The sequence below is a fragment of the Vicugna pacos genome, chromosome 14 (assembly GCF_048564905.1).
Source record: "Vicugna pacos chromosome 14, VicPac4, whole genome shotgun sequence".
Classification (NCBI taxonomy): Eukaryota; Metazoa; Chordata; class Mammalia; order Artiodactyla; family Camelidae; genus Vicugna; species Vicugna pacos.
In genome coordinates, this window is record NC_133000.1 from 58,215,277 (window position 1) to 58,235,249 (window position 19,973).

At 41.2% G+C, this 19,973-nt stretch overlaps 1 long non-coding RNA gene across 1 annotated transcript; it reads right to left on the minus strand.

The window, feature by feature from the left end:
* Nucleotides 1–1,176: 1,176 nt before the first annotated feature.
* On the minus strand, nucleotides 1,177–4,253 carry LOC140685543 (uncharacterized). Its single transcript, XR_012058803.1, has 2 exons — nucleotides 3,965–4,253; nucleotides 1,177–1,307 (listed from the first exon to the last, which is right to left on the minus strand). It is a non-coding gene; the product is annotated as an uncharacterized lncRNA (long non-coding RNA).
* Between the last annotated feature and the right edge of the window lie 15,720 nt (nucleotides 4,254–19,973).

Sequence of the window (19,973 nt, forward strand, 5' to 3'; positions counted from 1 at the left end):
TTGCTTGATTTGCCTGGAATTCTTGAACCAAAGTTGCAGCCAGGTCTCCTACCCAAAATCTCCTTCACAGAGAGAAATTTCCTGTATCATAAACTGGTCGTAACATCTTCTCCAACATTCACTCCCTTTCACCTTGTTCCTTTACCCGCACAAGAGTCACTCATAGCAAACAGCAGACACTCAGATCCTGTCTTTTTATGATCTCCCATCATGGAAGAACCACAAAACAAGCCATTCACATTCCAGACGTTTCTGAGGATTCCAGACTCCTTGCCCCGCCCTTCCCCTGCCCCCACTATAGGCTAAGCCCAGTATTATGCTTTGATGATCCCAAGATTTCCCAAGTGTATGCGCTGGTTGGATTAAACAAGGGTAGTTTCTGACCAAGAGGGCTACAAAACTTAGCAGGAGGAAAATGCAAGCTGGCTTAGAGAATATTCTACAGCAATGAGCTGAGAAACAGAGAAAAGCCAAAAAAGAGATCCTGCAAGACACATATATTCAGTACCTTTTTTAACATTCCTAGTCAAAACAGAAAAAAGTAGCAATAATTAGTAAGAATAAAAAATACCATGAATAACCTTTGCTGAGGACTTACTAGGTGCCGGACACTCTGATGAGTATTTTGTGTATATAAATACGTTTAATTTTCACTTCAGACTCACTCGCTGGCTAATACTGTTATCCCCATTTATGGTTGAGGAAACCTAGGTAGAGAGCAGTTAAACAGCTAGTGCCAAGTTTATGCAGGTGGTAAGCGGAGGAGGCCGGGATGTCGCTGGGGAAGCCCTCAGCTTACACCTGACAGCTTCTGCTGCAGCTGGTAAACCCTCCTGCACCTAACAGACTTCAGGCCTATTATGTGTGAGTATTATTCCTTCATATGGCTTAATACTAATCAGAGAGATAAAAGTTCAACTTTGTGAAAAGCAGAAAAAACATATGAAACTAGAAGTGAGAAACGCTCCAACTGCACTCTCTCCCTTTTTTTTTTTTTTTCCTGAAAAAGGCTAGGCAACCTAGTAGCTGAAAATTACGGATGTCATTTGAAAGAAATTGCTTCCTGTCCAGCCTTCTTCTTCTCCAATTTTGGGCCTCAACCAGTTGAAAACTGGTATGAATGTGCAAAATGATGACCTCTGAATGATCATCCTGAAATGACTTTGTCCAGTAATGTTAGATTTATCTGATGATTTTAATACCCTTCATTCTCCAATGCTATTATCCTGAGTGCATGCAGGGGACAGTACTCTTTAGTCATCAGTGATGGATGAATTCATTATCTTCAGCCAATTTTAATGGGTCATCTAGAAAGAAAATCACCAGTCAGTTTTGGCTATTGAACATTGCTACCTCACGTATCTTATTAAGCCAAATATAAAAATGGGTGGTTTTTCATTTTCCTGTCAGACAACAAAGGTCACCTATCACAAGCTTGAGAGACATCTATGTTTACTTCTGGCCTGAAAAAAAAATGGAGAGTATCGAAGTTTGTTTGTCTGTTTAATCTTTTTCCATTGTGAACTGAATATTTCAGAACCAAGCGCCCCGCAAAGAGCAAAGGGGCCTTTGAAGGAATTCAGAATGAGGAGGTTTTGCCACAGAGAAACAGAGTCTGATATTAATGGATACCCTGGGTGACACTGTTAATCTAATGGCTCTACTGATTTCTAGGGCTTGGGCCCAGCATTAAGAGCTGGAAGTAAACACACCGTGTGGAATATGAGTAGGCAAGCCTGTGAGCCCTCAGCTATGAGAAATCGAAAACATTTAATACATAGGAACGTATGCTTTTCATGTCTCCACATAGCTTGTCTGTCCTTGGTTGGGACATCCCAACTTTTTATCTTTTAAATTACCATTTTTCTTTTGATTCATCAACGTGTGCTTTTTCTCTCAGACCTAGTTCTGCCGCTGTCGGTTGTGGGAACTGGGAACAGGTACATCCTTGAGGATCTACGTTTGCTACCAGCTAAGCTTTCCCTCCTGTCCCCGGTCATGCAAAATCGACTCGACACTAATTTAGTGCATGTATGTATAGAATAATTATTTTGCATTGTCTTGAAAATACCATGATTAACAAATTCTGTGTTAGCAAACTGTTGAATCCTACAATGAGGATTTTTAAAGATAATTAAGAATTAAGGAGACAAGCATGTTATAAATATTTTAATGCTGGTATGTTATACCAAAATAACCTTAAAAAAAAATTCTGGAACTATCCTGTGATTGTTGGGTAGAATTAAAATGGAAATAACTGCCTGAGGGCTCAGGAAATAACGGCAGATTTATTTGATAACTATTTGATCCAGATCATCAATTTAACATTCATGATTAAGAAATGATAATCTTATTTTGTATTGTGTTTACTAATTGTGCTTAATAGCAAAACCTTTCTTTCAAAAACAGAAATTTTTAGATGAAACTTCAATAAATGAAATATGGAAGAACAGAGTGGATCCAGAGAACACGGAAGTTCAGGGAGAAAATGTTATTAGCCCAGCCACTTCGACCTCCTCCCTCCTACACACTGACGCTCTCAGGGAACTCTCTGGAAAGTCAAGGCTCCACAGAGTCCTGGGAACAGTGAGCTAGCCCAGCAATCTTGGGAAAAAGACATAACTCAGATTTGTCCTTACTCAGTGATTCTTACTTAAAAGACAGTCTTTCACATACACTTGCTTGAAAATTGAACATACGTATCACTAGTATTTTTCTGTATATAACTATTGACCTGGAGCTTTTTTTAAACTTACAGCTTCCAGCTTTTAAATTTAGCTTTTTAAAATTAAGAAAGTTATTAAATTCATTCTAAAATCATGAAGTAGTTACCAAATAATCAGATATTGAAAGTTACAACTATTATTGCAGAAAGTGTATTTCTTCCTGATGTTTACACAACTAAATCAATTGTCTTATGACAATAATTTTCTATGAAAATTAATTGGACTAAATGTGAATTTCATTAGGTTTGATTTTTCTTCAATAACCTGAATAATTATTTAAATATAAGCCTATTTTTAAATTAAAGTTAATTATTTAAGAATTCCTTGAGACTGTGTGTGACATTTCCTGTCAAGATATAGGTGTGGGTACAACATTCAAAGTGTTTCCCCCAGGGTTACTTTGACTAAAATCAGGAAAACTCTTTACCAAGTAAAGAATGGACATGGTTAAATTTCTTCTCCAAGTTCATAAAGCTAATCAGGACTGAGCAGTTTGTTTGCTCAGTTGAAAAACATGCTACTTATCAAACTAGCAAAACATAGGTAAAAAAAGAAATTGAGAAACTGAAAATACTTCGAAAAGCATAAAAATCTGCAGAGATTATTAAATAGAACAAGAATCTTTCCATGTCTTTCTCCCATTTCCTTTCATGAACTGAAACTATCATTGATGAATAATTTCCTTAAAAACTCTCACCAACATGAAAACTCAAGTTTTCATTTAGTTCTGCAAACTTACAGTTGCCAAGAATTATTAAAATAGACCTCAGATCTTATTTCTAAAGTAGAATATTGTCCATAATTTTAAAAAGACTTGCCATATTATAACCTACTAAAATAAATTTTAACAGAAGTTACCAGAGATTTTAAACAGATGCAAGTTAGTTCTACCATATCCTATGTTTATGAATATGGCCCAAAAAAATGCTAGAAAAGGTTTTAAGCAGTAGCAGATAGCACAAGTCCATCTGTTTATGTCATCTGCTACTCTTTATGTGACATGGTAAAGATTATAAAAGGAAAACCAAATTCACATAGCATTTATCTAAGATGTTTCTATAACTGAACGCTTAATACAAAATTTTGTAATTTTTCTTTTTTTCTTTTAACTCAAAGTTACCAATTAAAGTAGAAAACTGGCAATTTTGATATGCCCTTCTTTGCTCAAAGCAATGTCACTGTTACTCACTAACCCAATTTGATATGTTCAAATTGGCTTTTTTAAAAAAAAAACTTACCAATTTCAATTTAATTTCTCAGCCTATCACTCTGTGGAGACACATAAGAACATACCCGTTTTTGGTTCTTTTTAAGCTGTGTGTTAATACTCAACAGTATACACATGATCTAACAATGCGAAGTCGGAGTTCTCATCACTCTAATTTAGATCCTTATTTCTCTGTTCATCCATTGCAGTACCTTCCTAACTCTCGTCCCAGACTACCAACCTCAGCTCTAATCTCTTCAGCCCAAGTCAAAGTCCACTAAAAACTTCATTGTAAGGGGTCTGTTATGACCGGTAGGAGGCGTACAACATTCTCTCCCCCTCCCTCCCAAATCCACCCTCATGGAGGCCTGACAGCATCCAACTCTTTGGGCAACAAAACTACTAGAAGATGGTGTGAGACACATCAGGCTGGAGAAGGTCAGCGGTTTGGGGGCGACAGTCACGCTGTTGAGGGTGAGGAATTTGAAAAATCTGTGAAATCAACTTTACACTGACACATTTCACTATATTCTTATTGTATACAGATATAAACATAAAAAAGAAAGAGGTAAGAAAAAATTACCATTAGACAATAATGGAGAAAATGACATTTTAGTTACAACCCCTCCCCTTTGACAACCCCTCCTCCTCCTCCCCACCGACACTGACCGGATAACTGACCAATAAGGATGTCAGTTGCTGGTTGGGTTCCAGATGGAATGTTGGGGTGTCCCCTGGGGCTTGTTGTGGCTGGTGGCTCCACGGTAACTGCGCAGAGCCCTGCGTGGGTCAGTGCCATGGAGGGGCTGCTGTCCTCTGCGGAGCTTGGCTTTGGGCTGATCCTGAGGACGCTGAGTGCAGTCCTGGTTTCACTGCTGCCCAGTGGCCTGTGTTCTCAGCTCATGTTCCAGAGCCTCCACTGGGAGACAGCGTTGAGTCCGCCTGTCCTCACTTTATTGGTGGCTGTGTTACTTACTTTCAGACTTATTCAGTCTGTCAGAAGTCAACTTAATAGAAGACATGAAAAGGAACTGGCAAAAATCCTGGCTGCACAGATCAAAGAGAAGTGCCACCTCATCGACAAGATTTACGTGGCTAAACAGGAGTGTGCCAGGATGGAGACAACTCTAAAGAACGCCAGGCTAGAGAAGCAGCCAGTAAGTGCACCCAGCCTCACTAACGCTTACAGAAAGTTGGTAACGGTCAACCTGAGCTCGAGGAAGGAATTCGATTTTCTCGTCCAAGAACTGAAGAGAGAGAGACCCCTGCAGTCTATACGAGAAGAGATGGCAGAGATGCTGACAGTGCTCAAGTTCCTGGTGGAGGTCATGAGAACGAGCACATAACCAGGGGCTTTTACACACCAGCCAGGGGACCACGCACCAGTCCTGATGGCCTCTTTCCCAGGAATGGGCCCTCGTGTTAAGGCTGTTCTGTTCCCTCCCCTTCACTCAGGCCTCCCAAACTGCCAGGCTGCATTCACTCACTGAGTCAAGTCTCCGCCTGAGCTGCACTGAGGCCAATGGGTGGAAGGCAGTCCCCTCCTCTGGACCAGAGTTCCTCCAACTTGACCAGTGAGCACAGCAGTGAGCTCCTTCGTGGTCAGCATCTCTCATCTAAAACATACTGGGATTCCCAGAACACACCACAAAGCATGGGGTTTTTTTATATTCAGCAAATGTTTGGATTATCTCTTATTAGTTGTGAAAGAAATGTTGTAATTGAGACTGATCTTCTACTTAGTTTGAATTTATATCAAGCCCTATTTCTCAAGACAGTTTGGGTAACTATTATATATCAGTAATGTAAGTGAAGTGTATATAGTTATTCTGTGTACAAATATTGCATTATAATTTGAACATGTATGCAATTTGTCAATACAAACTTTTAGGTGGCCATAGCATTTATTTCTAGAGTTTAATTCTGAAGTCATAAGTTTAAGTCGAAGAGCCTTTTTTTAAACTCAGTATGTATAGTTTTAAAAATGAACTTTTTAAAGATAAAATTAAAAGTTTCTTCTAAGAGTACAATTTATCATTTAATTTTTATGTTCTGCTGTAACAATATCCATAATAAAAGATAAATTTGATAAATTAAAAAAGAGGAAAAAAACTTCATTGTAAGGGGTCTGTTCTGACCAGTAGGAGGTGTACAACATTCTCTCCCCTTCCCTCCAAATCCACCCTCAAGCAGGCCTGACAGCATCCAACTCTTTGGGCAACAACAACAACACTAGAAGATGGTGTGAGACCCATCAGGCTGGAGAAAGTCAGTGGTTTGGGGGCGGCACGGAGTCCCGCTGCCTCCAAGTGCTCGCTACCCACGCAGGTCCCGCAGGGAGTGAGCCTGGAGCACCCTCCTGGTGGGAGGGGGCCCCCCGCCTATGGAAAGCCATGGAGTGACCCAGTGAAAGGAGGCATGAAACAAGTAGCTTAGCCAAAGCCTCTCCAGGCTTCAGGGTACGTCCCAAAGGGGCAAATGCTGAGAATGAAATCCAAGTGATCTAGGCTACACTGTGTACAGCTTAACAGGAAGAAGGTAAGGAATTCACTCTTCTTTAAGTCAGAAGATTAAGGGGACGGAGTGGCCTGCTTTGTGCTTCAGAAGCTGCCTGTGGCTGTCACGTGTAGAGACAGTGCGAGTCAGGGAGATGAGGTCGCTGGCGGTCATTCCAGTGATCCGAGGAAAAGATGAAGGTGGAACAGTCTTAAGACTCATAAGGAGAAAGGACAGCTGGAGTATGTTTCAACTGCTTGAAGCTGGGGAATAAATAAAGGAGAAGAATACAAGCTTGGGGCAGAAGCAACTGAGGGTGAAGTGGGGTCATTTTCTAAGGATGGAAGGCAAAGAAGAAACAGGTTTAAGGACAGAAATAAAGAATTCAGTGTGAGCAACACTAGGTTTGAGACGGTTGTTAGGTCTCTGAATGGATATCAGTTCTGCAGAAGGACAAGCAGGTTGAACTTTTTGTCAGGACTGCAGCTTTGGAAATAAAGGGCATAGAAATGTCAAGGGAGGTGATGGGAGCAGCAAGAAGAGTGGGTGGCTGAAATGATGTTGAGTTTTGGAGACGAGAAAATGTCACTGAAATGAGAGGCCATGTTCTGTTCACTTGCACAGGCCAGAGAGCTGGTGTGCTCCGGGGGAGAATCAAGCTTTTGTTAAGACCAAAAAATTATGGAGACTTGGGAAACACAAAATTGATGGAGAGTTCGGTGAGAGAGTTGCGGAGAAAAAGCAGTATTTTCTGGGAAGCAGATTGTAGAAATATGGAGAAACTTGTAATTTAACCAGAGGAGGAGGAAACCTGGGATATACAGAGTGGAATTCTGACACTCTTCTAAATTCTTGGAGAATTTAGTTGTGCCTTTGAAGGCTGCGATAAGTGTGTCCTTTTTCCTTATGGCAGAGTCCGCAAGCTACACTTGCTGGCCACATCCTACCCACCACCTGTTTTTGTAAATAAATTTTATTGCAACACATCCATGCATGGCTGCTTTCACATTCCTATGGCAAAGGTGAATAGTTGTGACAAAGATCATTTGGCCCACAAACTGAGAAATATTTATTATCTGGCACTTTACAGAATTAAGTTTGATGGTTCCTATCTATGAGGCTTTAAGTAGGAGCAATGACCAGGGAAATCAAATGTAAGTGCTGTGGTCCGGGACACAGAGGGAGTGGCTCCTGTGGCCTTTTGATATGTTCTTTTGGACCTTTGAAGGAAGATTATATAAGTACTCATAACCAAGACAAAACCTCATAAAATGATGATAGCAATACTCAAGACATGGAAACAAGTCAAGTGCCCATTAACAGATGGTTGGCTTAAGAAGATGCGGTATATATATACAGTGGAATATTACTCAGCCATAAAAAGAAGTGAAATATTGCCATTTGCAACAACATGGGTGGATCTAGAGAATATTACATTTCATGAAATAAGTCAGAGAAAGACAAATATTACACAATATTACTTACATGTGGAACCTAAAAAATAATACAAATAAATCTATATACAAAACAGACTCACAGACATAAAAAACAAAATTATGGTTACCAGAGGGGAGAGGCAAGAGGGGAAAGGGCAAATTAGGAATATGAGATTGACACATACAAACTACTATATATAAAATAGATAAGCAACAAGGAATTACTATATAACACAGTAATTTATATGTAGGATCTTGTAATAACCTATAATGGAATATAATCTGAAAGAAGTAACTGAATCATTATTCTAGACACCTGAAATTAACACAATATTGTAAATCAACTATATTTCTACTTTTAAAAAATGATTACATTACATGTGTCCTCAAGTCAGCCCTGATCTTCCTCATCAGCTCCAGAGAAAGAAAGTACTTGGGGTATTCCTTCAGAGCAAGACTTGGCAACCATCAGTCTCAAAGCTAATTGCTTGGAAGCTCAGTTGCCAACTTAATCATCCTGAAGCTCAGTAGAACATGGTACCCATTCCATGTCTTGGTCAGAGAAGAAGAAGAAACACAGCTAAGTTCTGAAATCTAATGCTTTTCAGCTGTTTTAATTCATATACACAAAGCTATTGCCCAAAAGCAAAAACACGCTGTCCTTATGGCTGAACTGGTGTGAGTTTTCAACACTAGTGTGGCAAGATCTAGAAAGTAAGGTGGAAATGTCGGTGGGGTGACACTCCTAAGGCTGCAGACACTAGACAGGCTATAAATCAACGGCGTGGAGCAGACGTCAGCCTCCAGGGTGGAGCGGGAGGCGTGGCATACCGACAATCCGTTGCCCTCTCCAAAAGGAGCCTTGCTACTCAACTCCAGCTTTGTAGTCATGTAGGAACGAAAATCTAGCCAAATAAACTGATTATTCAAAAACAGTCATACATTCGGATTTTGATGTTAAATTTCTGGTTTCTTCTAAGCACAATCATTGCCAAACAAAGCTCTTCAATCCTGGCCCATATCTAACTGTAACCCAGTTTTCAGAAGGAAGAAGAAAGAGAAGCCAATTTGCCTGTTCTTGATCCAGAACTAAGACTTCAGTCTCAAAAGCAGCCTTTGTTGCAGGTATGTGTGGAATACTTTAGCTCACCAGGAAACTAGCAAGGTGTCAAAATCCCAAATCCCAGGCTGGTATTGAGGCTCTTCTTCAAGACTTCGTCCTGGGCTTGGGCTACTGAACTCCGCCAGATACTAGTCACACCTCTGTAATAAGAGCCCGAAAGAGAATCACCTGCTGGTGTGTCCAGCATTCTCAAATCTCTGAAGCTCCCCTGCTGTGGCATTTTCAAGAGAAGGAATACAGAGGGAAAAGGCAAGCCAGATTCTTTACCATGGTATCTGAGGTCCTCTGTAATCTGATTTGAATAAACCTTTCAAAGCCATCTTCAATTCTTCTGTACTCCACTCATTAGAATGCTCGCCGTACTCAAGCATATTATGCACCCTGATTTCCGATCAGCCTCCCTTTACCTACCTGAATCAAGCACTTTACGTCACCTTGTGACCTTTTCAACTGTACGATGTGTTGTCTCTTATTTTGTACTGCCTGATCATGTTGTTTTTGAGTTTCCCTGAGTATTTGATTTCATCATCAGTGTGTTAGGCTGGGTCCTCCAAGAACAAGATGTTAAGATGAGATTAAACATGCCAAAAGTTTTTACTGGGGGAAAACGCCTGAGAAAGAAAACAGAGCAGGCCGGAGGAGGACGGGAGAGCCATCCAAAGGCAATGCAGTTCAATCCCCAAAAGAGGAGAATGGGAAGAAAGGTTAGGGGGAGGGGTCCCAGGTCACCATGCTGTCAGAGAAAGATGCAGGAATACTCAGGGGAGTCCGTGGGCCAAAGGCAGCTGGTACAGAAGCCTCATGTCTCCTAGGAACAGGCCTGCCTCAGTGTCTCAGCTGGACTCAGCCATGGGCTGGGAACAGCGTCTAGGAAGCATGAACTCAGTGCAAACATGGCCATGATGGACCTCAGAGCCCAGGAGGAGAGGTCCTAGGTCAGTTACGCTCCCTGTACTTGGAGGACCTGAAAGGAACATTCTCATTGCTGCCATTAAGGGGATAACAACCTGTTTATAGACAGAAAGCATCTCCAATATACTTTTTCTTTCTTCTCTAGAAATTAACAAAGTGCTATGGTCAATAAAGACACACACACATATATATACACACGTACATTTCTAAAACGAGAGAAGAGAAAGGAAGGAAGGAATCACGATAATATGCAAGCACTTAGGTTTAGGTTCAATGTAATTGTATAGTCTTTTCTTAAAATGGAGAAATACTACCAGCATGGCTATAGTCCCTCTATGAATACAGTTAGTCTACTGACCTAAATTTCTCTGTGTTTCTCTATTTGTACTTGAGAAATCCACAAACAAGACAAGCAGCAACAAGCATTCCATCTGTAGGGACCAAAACTCAGCCCCAGTGGTTTGAAGGAATTATTCCACACTTCTAACACCAAACATACCATTACATACACCCCAGGAGCAATGGCACTCAAAACAAAACTAGCCCTTATCTGAAGTAATCTAGTAAAAACACACACTAGCTTTTCAACATATATAATATTATAAGTGTTCCTTCTTTTTAATTTTTTTGTGTGTTGCTTATTTTTTCACCTGATCGATGTGTAGAGGTCATGACAATACCACTTAGAGTCTTACTGCATACTTCCCACACTTTCATTAAACTAATTATCTTGAAATGTAATTAGCTAATTACTGAGAAAGGTAGATAATGATAGTGAATGGAATGTAAGATAAGCATTAATGAACCACAACAGGATCCAAATATTCCAGTCAGGGAGAAGACATTCAGGGCTGGCTGAGACACAAGGAGTATTCAATAATCTTTTGATCAGTTGCACTTGAATCAGAGCTAACAATGCTTACACTGTGTTATTGCAACTGGGTAGAAATTCAAGTCCTCAATTTTTAAATCCTAACAAAGCTCCTTTACATCTCAGTGATGCTGAATGATGTACTGAAGTGCCCTAGTGCTGACCGATTGCAATTTGTCAACTGGACTTTTCAGTCTTTCACTGTTTTGCCTTTTGAGAAAGTATTATGTGGAAAAGATTTGTTTTCATTTGTAGCCATTGTCAAAGCAACAGGATTTATTATAATTAAATTACAGCATGTTTCTCAAGGGCCAATATTCTAAACTTTACATTGTTCACAGTAAGGTAAGGGCATACTTGTTTGAGAATTTTAAAACCTGGTTGAAAGTAGATTTTTTTAATTAACTGGCTCTGGATCAGATCAGCTTTCAAATGAAAATACAATAGGTCATCTAACCAGATAGGTTATTTACTCAGAATAATTGGATCCATACTGTAGCAGAGTCCTTTAAAGTGTGGCTTTGCTGCAGGATTGTTATCTGAGGGTGTTCAACTGGCAAGTGCATGGAAATAGTGTTACATGTATCACGATAAATCCCTGTACAAACCAGTAGCCTCATTCGACAAAAGCCACGCTGAGATCAAAACCAACCCCATCTCCTGTCGTCACTGGATCAGTAGCAGAAAAGGCGTTACCCCCAGACTCACCGCACAATGTATTTATCATATGACGTCAGAGCAAGCCACTTGCCCAAACTTCCCGCGAGCCTGTGAGCTCATCTGAGACAGAGGATTAGCCTACCTCACCTTTCATCCCCCCGCCCAACACCTAGTAAGCCCTCGATAAATGTTAGTTGATTTAAAGTGTAAACAGTGCAGAAGAACACTAAGACTAATTTAATTCAGTTTATTACGTATGTATGCTGTACACGGAGCCGGCTGTCAGTGAAAGAGAAGCCACAGATATTGTCCGGAAATACAGAATCTTCCTGGAAAGGTGACACAGTCATTCGTGAAACATCTACAACTAAATAAGGTGGCTTGTAAACCTCATGAGCTCCTGAGTGCTACAAACAGTGGATGCTGACAGAGTTCGGCGGGGAGGGGGATCTGCCTGAGTTCAAGTGACCACCAAGCCAAACACCTGAACTATGAAAAGGCAAAGGAGAAAGGAGGGGGCCTCCACTGAGGGGGAAGAGGTGAGTCACGCATTCCCAGGACAGCTGGGAAACGGGTCTGTCTGGCGCGGAGGATTCCTGGGGGGGGCTACAGGGAGTGAGTGTGGAGACGCAAGGCTGGAAATACAGGTGAAAAGTCACGAAGCCATTCTGAGAAGCTGGCAGGTGTCATGGAAAAAGCACTGACCTAAACGAGCAGATCTTGTCTAGGCCTTATTGTGTCCCCTGCTTGCTCTGACCCTGAGTGAGGAAGTGGACCCCTCCGGCTTCAGTTTCCTCAAGCACAAAGGGAGGGAAGCCGAAAGACCAGAGGTGCTGGCAGAACAGAATCCTGAGAAGTTATGAGCAAAGGAGTGACATGTTGAATGAAGGGTCCAGCAAGAGGGCTGGGGGTGATGCACAGAAACCTGCTTGGAGGTGGCCAAGTAGAGGTTTGTAACATAAGCCAGTCACCAGAGGATGGGGTGCTGGAGTGAGGGGCTAGTAAAGGAAATGGAAGTGGAGGGGAAATGCAGAAGGCAGTCTCCATCGGACCTGATGACCTGGAGAAGCACTGACACGGACGTAATGCTGTTGTTTTGCACCTAGGTGATTCAATGTTACAGTCTAATCAGAATAAAACTATATTAAGGGCAAAGCCAATGTGAGAAAAGAACAAAATTTTGCTTGGGTCCTGCTCACCCTGAACACCTTCCTTCTACTGCAAGCACTGTGCTTTCATTTCATCCTTATGTTCTAACCCAAGGACCCCTAGAGTTTGAACTTGCTGAGGACCCTCAGTATCCCCCTGCTCATCTGTGTGCTGCCAGCTCAACACCTCCGTCGTGTTCATCACTCCCGGGCCTTCCGCCAGTCGTTCAGCTGCCCGCCCCACTCGCTCTTTCGAGTCTTTTCTATCAGCTCTGCGTTCTCAAGTTAATAAAGTTTGACTGAAAATTAATGCTTTACTAGGAAAACTATCACGGTTTGATAATTAACTAAGTATACTGGGCACTTGATCGTCACCACCACCTTTGAGGCACTGCATTCATTTCCTCTTGCTGTGTAACCAAATGGCCACAAAGCCAATGGCTCAAGGCAACACTCCTTCATTAGCTCACAGTTCTGTAGGTCAAAAGCCTGGACAAGACTCGGCTGAGTTCTTCGCTCAGGATCTCATGAAGACCTATCAAGATGCTGGCCACCTTGAATTTTCAACTGGCATCTTGGAGGGAAATATCCACTTCTCAGCTCATTCAGGATTCTCCAAGAACTCAAGTTCTTGTGATCATAGGACTGAGGCCAACACGTGCTGGCTGGGTGTCAGCCCAGGGCTGCTCTCAGCTCCTGTAGGCTGCACCCACTCCAAGGCATGTGGCTTCTTTCATCAAAGCTGGACACGTCTCCCTGATGTCCAATCTCTCTCCCACTTCAGATTCCTCTGACTTTGTCTCTGACCTCTAGGCCCAGACTTAATTAGATCACGGGATTAGCTTAGGCCCACCTGGATATTCTTCTCCTGTTCAAGTCCACTGTGCCAGGTAACATAACTGAATCATGGGAGTGAAATCCTCATATGCACAGTGCCTGTGATTATACAGAGTCTGTGAACCAGAATGGGAGCCCTCATAGAATTCAGCCCACCACTCTAAGCAAGAGGGTTACAGAACAGTCGATGGGAGCCAAAGCTGTCTTAGGCATTTACAGATGTTCCATCCGAGGTCTGTTATTTTCCTGATGTTTATTAATGAGATGACTTAATTCAGTATTGAAGGGCAGAGGATCTGCAGTCAGCCCCTTCTGGTAGAGCTGCTTCTGCCACTCACTTAATGTGCGATCTATGGTATGTTTCTTAGTAACCACTAATGGAGGTACTGGGGATTGAACCCAGGACCTTGTGCATGCTAAGCAGGTGCTCTACCACTGAGCTCACACACCTGCTGATGTGTGATCTGTATCAGGATCCTTACAGCCCTCTCAATCCAGCTGCCTCATCAGCAAGATAGAGGGGGAAATAGTACTTGCCTCATATACACGTTATAAAGATTAAATGAAATAATCCACATAAAGCTTTAGCACTAACACACAACCACCTGGCTCATAAATAGTGGCCTTCATTCCTTTTTTCAAATGAGATTCAGAGATTTAACTACTTTTTTTTTCCAGAACCACACAGTTACTGAGTGAAGGACCTGGGATTCAGCTCCCAGTCTTTGACTGCAGCACCTACCCGCAGGCCACCAGGCTAGTGGCTGCTCTCGGTCCCTTCACACCTTCCTGCAGCGCCGCACAACCATAACCTAGTTACCAGTTCACGGACTGACCAGCTGCTTGAAAACATTGCCACAAAACGTATCCAACTTAACTAAGGAATACATTTCACAGACTTTTAATATATTCTGCTTATGCCTCTTTATTTCTACTATCTGCTGTGAAATTATTCTCTGAGCATCTGATATTTATTGAATTATTTTGTGAATGACATGGAATGATTACTCTGCAAAGAAAGCAAATCCATTTATTTTTCCAAATCACCTAGGGATCAAGATATTACTGCTTATGATGTTCAAAGGAGATGCTATCATTTAACCAGAATATTGGGTCTGGGATTAAAGGGTCGTTAATCCTACCAAATACAACTCACTACACACATACACCTGGAAGCCAGCTCCCTTTTACTTAGAAACAAAGCCTGGGCCACTTCAACATCACCATCAGCAGCATTAGTAGAGACCACAGCTGTTACTCAAAAGAACGCAAAAAGAAAACTTCATAGAGAAGTTGCTTAACTCACATCTCCAGCAAGAAATGACTAGGAAAGCAGACGGAAGGAAAACAACTAAGACAGGGGAGGCTACTGTAAAACAGACAACACAGGCTTAAACTGTTAATAAAACCTAAAATCCCTGAGACGTCTTCGCTCTGGAGTGGAGAGAGATCCTTATATCATCACCAACTTTTATTCTCCCGACGTCAGTTTAGACCTTTGGCATTTTGCTTTTAATACTGTAACATACAATTTATTTGGACCCATAAAATACTTTCTCAGAATTAGCAATAAAATCATAAAAGCTTAAGTTGATATATCATTTTACTACTTACAAAATACTTGAACTCACATTATTATTTTAACTTATAGTATTATTTAACCTACGTTATTTCTCACAAAAGTCAAGGGAAGAGATCAGAGCATGTATTATTACAACCCCTTTTAGAACCGGGCAAACTAAAGCCACTCACTCAACAGAGTACAGGAAAAAAAAAAAAAAAAAGGCAGAGCCAACCTCAATCCACCATACTCCAATGCTGTTCTATATGTCTGCAGTTTCTGACAATTTATTGAGTATTTAAAATGATATTTGAATCATCCTGTTTCAATTGAAGTTAAATATCAAACCATGACAGCTTTCTTAGTAAACAATTAGTTGTTCCATTAGTTTCTGATAGTTTAAAAATATAGAGTTAGAATATAACCATATCATGAAGACTGAACCACTATTGACTTTTAGCCATTAGGAGTAATGTCCAGTGCTGTACACTAGTCATCTTACATTAAACAACTATCATCTACACCATTTCCTCCCTTTTCCAACCTCTAAAATTTATTTTCTCCACTGAGAATCTTGCTTATTTCATAGGAAAAAATTAAAGTACTTGTAGGAGAGCTTGTAAATGCTCCCAGCATCACACCTACCAATGCTACCAGTCTTTCTGCACCTTTATACCCTTACATCCCTCCTTGAACATGAGGGGAACTAAGACAACTGCTTCACCTGTAGAGAATGACAAGCCTTCTCACCAAATCAAGGGACACTCCCGGAGTTGTCCCCTCACTTGTCTGCACCTCTAATTGTTCCCACACTAGAGGGCGACCCATCAACATGTGCACGGGCTGCCCTGCCTCCTACCTTAAACGCGAAAGCCTCCCTACCTCCACGCCTGCTTTTTCCACTGCCACTTCTTTACTATCGCAATAAATGGCAGCTCCATTTTTCCAGTTGCTCTGACCAAACACCCTGCAGTCACCCTCAATGCCTCCCTTTCCCTCAGACGCCACTTGTCTTCCCTCAGCAAAGCCTGACAGCTCTAACTCAAGGATCAGCGAAATCTGACCGCTTCCTGATACCTCCACTCCCACCACCCTGGTCCAAAGACGCCCCGTCTCGAGTGAAATCCAGAATCCTTGCTGAGCTGTACAGGGCCCTTTATTATCTGACACCAAGTTTCCTCTTCAGTCAAGTCTCCAACTACATTTTGTTTCTCTAGTTCACTCACTCCAGCCTCATCTGTGTTCCTGGAAAATGCCAAGCAAAATTCTACTTCACGCCCTTTGCATTAACTGTCCTCTGAAACAAAATGCTCCACCATAAACACAAATACTGCGCCCACTTCACCTCCGTTGTGTCTCCTCAGAAAAGCCTTCCGCGAACCACCTCAAACATTCTTCATGATATTCACTGCTTCATTTTATATGTTATATACTTGTTTATTAATAGCTTTCGCTATTTTCATGTATCTTTTGTTTTTATATTCACTTGTTTACTTATGTATTTATTTATTGACTTGGCTGTCTCTGCCCCACTAAGATGCAGCACCATGAAGGCAGGAGGATTTGTCTGTTATGCTCACTGCTTCCTCTCTTGCCTTTAGCATAGTTCTCGACACATGACAAGTATCCCAACATTTGTAAATAATGTAATGTTTTCCTTTCATCCTTAAATCATTTGTCCAACTCCCATTTGCACAGTAAACACGGTGCGTTCATGATGCAGCAGGCTGTGTGCCAGGTGCTGCGTATACAAGGCATACATGGTTCTTGCCTTTTGAAATTCAAAGAATGACAAAAGACATAGACAAAGAAATAAGTAAATAAGCAATGAAAGTCCAATGTGTGTGCTGTAATACGAGGAGGGCAGTGTGTTTAGGAACACAAAAGGGTGACATCTCTCTAAAGATCAAAGAATCATGCCTATAAGATTTGCTAGATAAACTGAGATCTGAAGGAAGTATAAACTAAGGATTGGAACTGGTAGAAGGGTGATAGAGATTTGTTTTCCATTTGTATGTGGAAAATGGAAAAATTCACATAAATCTGTTTGGAATACCCCCAGATTTCACTCAATAACCAATTGAATGCCCGTATCATTTATCTGATCAAGAAAATTATTTGTTTTCACTTGGTAACCTCATTTTATACTTCAAATCAAAGACATTCAGATTTTTTTGAAAGCTCAGAGAAAGAACTAATTCATAAGTAAGCTATTTTTTTCTTTGAATCAGCCCACATTGTGCACTACCAAATCTGTTTAATTTAAAAGCTAATTACTAAGCACATGCCATTTGCGTAAAGGTAAATAAGTCAGGATGCCTTCCCCTCAGGAGTGTATAATTTTGTAGAGAAGATAAGATCTGTATGCAAACAATTAAAATGCAGAACAATAAACGAAAAAAAAAAAGGACCTTAGGGGTGGTTCAAAATGCTTTGAAAGTGGAGACGACACAGATAAGAGATTGATTGGCTAAATGAGTTTACCACCTACACAAATAAAGCAAGATCTAATTACTAAAGCCTTCAGGAGTACAGAATTTTTTAAATTCCTAGAAGTCACTGGAGATGCAAGGCAAAAAAAAAAAAAATTCTTCAAAAGGAAAGTCAAGAATGTGAAAAATTAAGGAAAAGATGATACCAGTAGTTTGTCTCACTCACCTCTTCTGAGACTGAAGGTGGAATCGCAATGAGAATAAAGAATAAATATGGTATTTTGCTTATATTTTAAGTTAAAGTGAAGAGTAAGTTATTGATCTTCATCTATAAATATCAAAGATAAAGTCCTCCATTATGTGGACATTCTCATGAGAAACCAGAGCTTTCTCATTCGTTGTTTATACATTTTCCAAAAAAAAAAACGCATGCAGAATAATCCAAAAATGTAAATGAAAATGAATTTTTCTGATACATTCTTCATTGTTGGCTAGCATGTTTGAGAACGCAATTTCTCTATTATCTTTCTTTATCACACAGTAATGTGAAAATTAGAAGCCTAGCCATATTTAGTAAAACAGAAATTTCATAGTGTTGTATATAATTTCGTGGAAGATTTTAGCAGGAAAATATTCTGCATTTCCAGAAACAAATATATGAAAATCGTAGTAGCAGATCTTCAGTTGATTCCTTATAACATAGTGCCATCTAGAGATTAAAGCTGATGTTGCTACAAGCTACATTAACCACAACTAGCTTCTCAATTACAACGTTACATTTTATAGCTAATGAGTTCAGTAGGGTGCATCTATATGGCATACATTTGAAATAAATTAATGAGTACGTACATGGACGAATTTATACCTAGTACACGGACTGAAATGCGATGCAATCTGAAAATTGCATTGAGTGGCCTCTCCTACAGATAATATTCTATTCATTCATAAGATAATATGTCTAATACGTCTAGTTTCATGATACGCTGCAGCACTGAGGAAAGATATAGAGGTGCAAGAATATGCATTTCATTAGATTCTGTAAGGAGGCATAATTGAATTTCTTCAAAGAAGCATAACAGTTTTTAGCATAAATATGAGATTTTATTAAGTACCTAACTCTGGGTAAGGCATTGTATTTACTATGTGTATAAGTTTCCTTAGGCTGCTTTAACAAATTATCCCACACCTGATGGCTTTAAGTAACACAGATTTATTCTATCACAGTTCTAAAGGCTAGGAGTCTGAAATCAAGGTTTAGGAAGACTGCACTCCCTCTGGAAGCTCTGGGGGGGAAGCCTTCCTTGCCTCTAAGCTTCTAGTAGCTGCAAGCATTCCGTGGTTCCATGGCTTGTGGCCCCATCCCTACAATTTCTGCCTTCATCCTCCCTCCACCTTCTCTGCATGTCTTGCTATGGCCTCATCACTCCCATCTCTCCCCATCTCTGCTTCTGTCTTCACATTTCCTCCTCCTCTTCTGTGTGTTTCTCCTGTGTGTCTACTATAAGGACACTTCTCATTGGATTTAGGGCTCAGCCAGCAATCCATGGCACCTTCATCTCAAGACATTTCATTACACCTGCTAACAGCCTTTTTCCAAATAGGGCAACATTCACACATTCCTGCTATTTGATGTATCTTTTAGGAGGGCCATTCAGCCCACTGTAGTATGTTTTTTAAAAAGTCAGGAAAATAAATGGAAACGTAAATGGCTTCTACTTCAATAAGCTTACAGCATAATCAGAAAAAGGCTTACATGCACAGATAAACAATCGCTCAGATCAGGGTTTCTCAATCTTGGCAATATCGGTATTTGGGACTAGATACTTGTTTCTTGTAAGGGCTGTCCACCGCATTTTTCAAATGTTTAGCATTTCTGACCTCTACCCATTAGATGCCAATAGTGTCTCCAGACATTGCTAAATGTCGGGGGGAGGGGGCGAAATTGCCCCTGGTTAAGAACAAGTCATCTAGGTTATCAAGGAGTGACATCAGCAACACGGCATCCGTCGCCTGCATCCCTGCCTGGACAACAATACTTCAGCATCCATCCACGGACAAAAGTGCCTTGATGAGAGCTCTGGAATCCAGGCAGGAGACTGTGAAACCCCAGTGCAGTCCAAGACTGAAGAGAGATGTTTTGAGAAGGCAAGCTCACAACCAGCTGTCTGACTCGCCAACCTCAGTCTGGGCTACGGAAGTAGAAACAGCTTCGTACCCCAGAGGACTCTGTTTCAGTCCTGTTTTGCTTTGGAACTGTCACCACACCATAGGCCAAGGGACCCAGGAAAAGTCCCGCCGACCCATGCATCGAGTAATAGATGTACAGATCTTGGTCCAGGCTGTGGACCCCGAAGTGACCTGTGAACCGGCTCCAGCTGTCCTTGGCCACAGTCTGGGAGCCCCTGAAGGTAAGCCCATCAAACACAGTTAAACTAGACTCTGAAAGTGCCCTGTAACTGGGCTCCAGCCCACCTGCCGGCACAGGAACCCTTCAGGAGACACTCTCACGTCCTTGGTCTCAGCTGCAGACCCAGACACAGCTCTGTGCCCCTGAGGATTTGGTT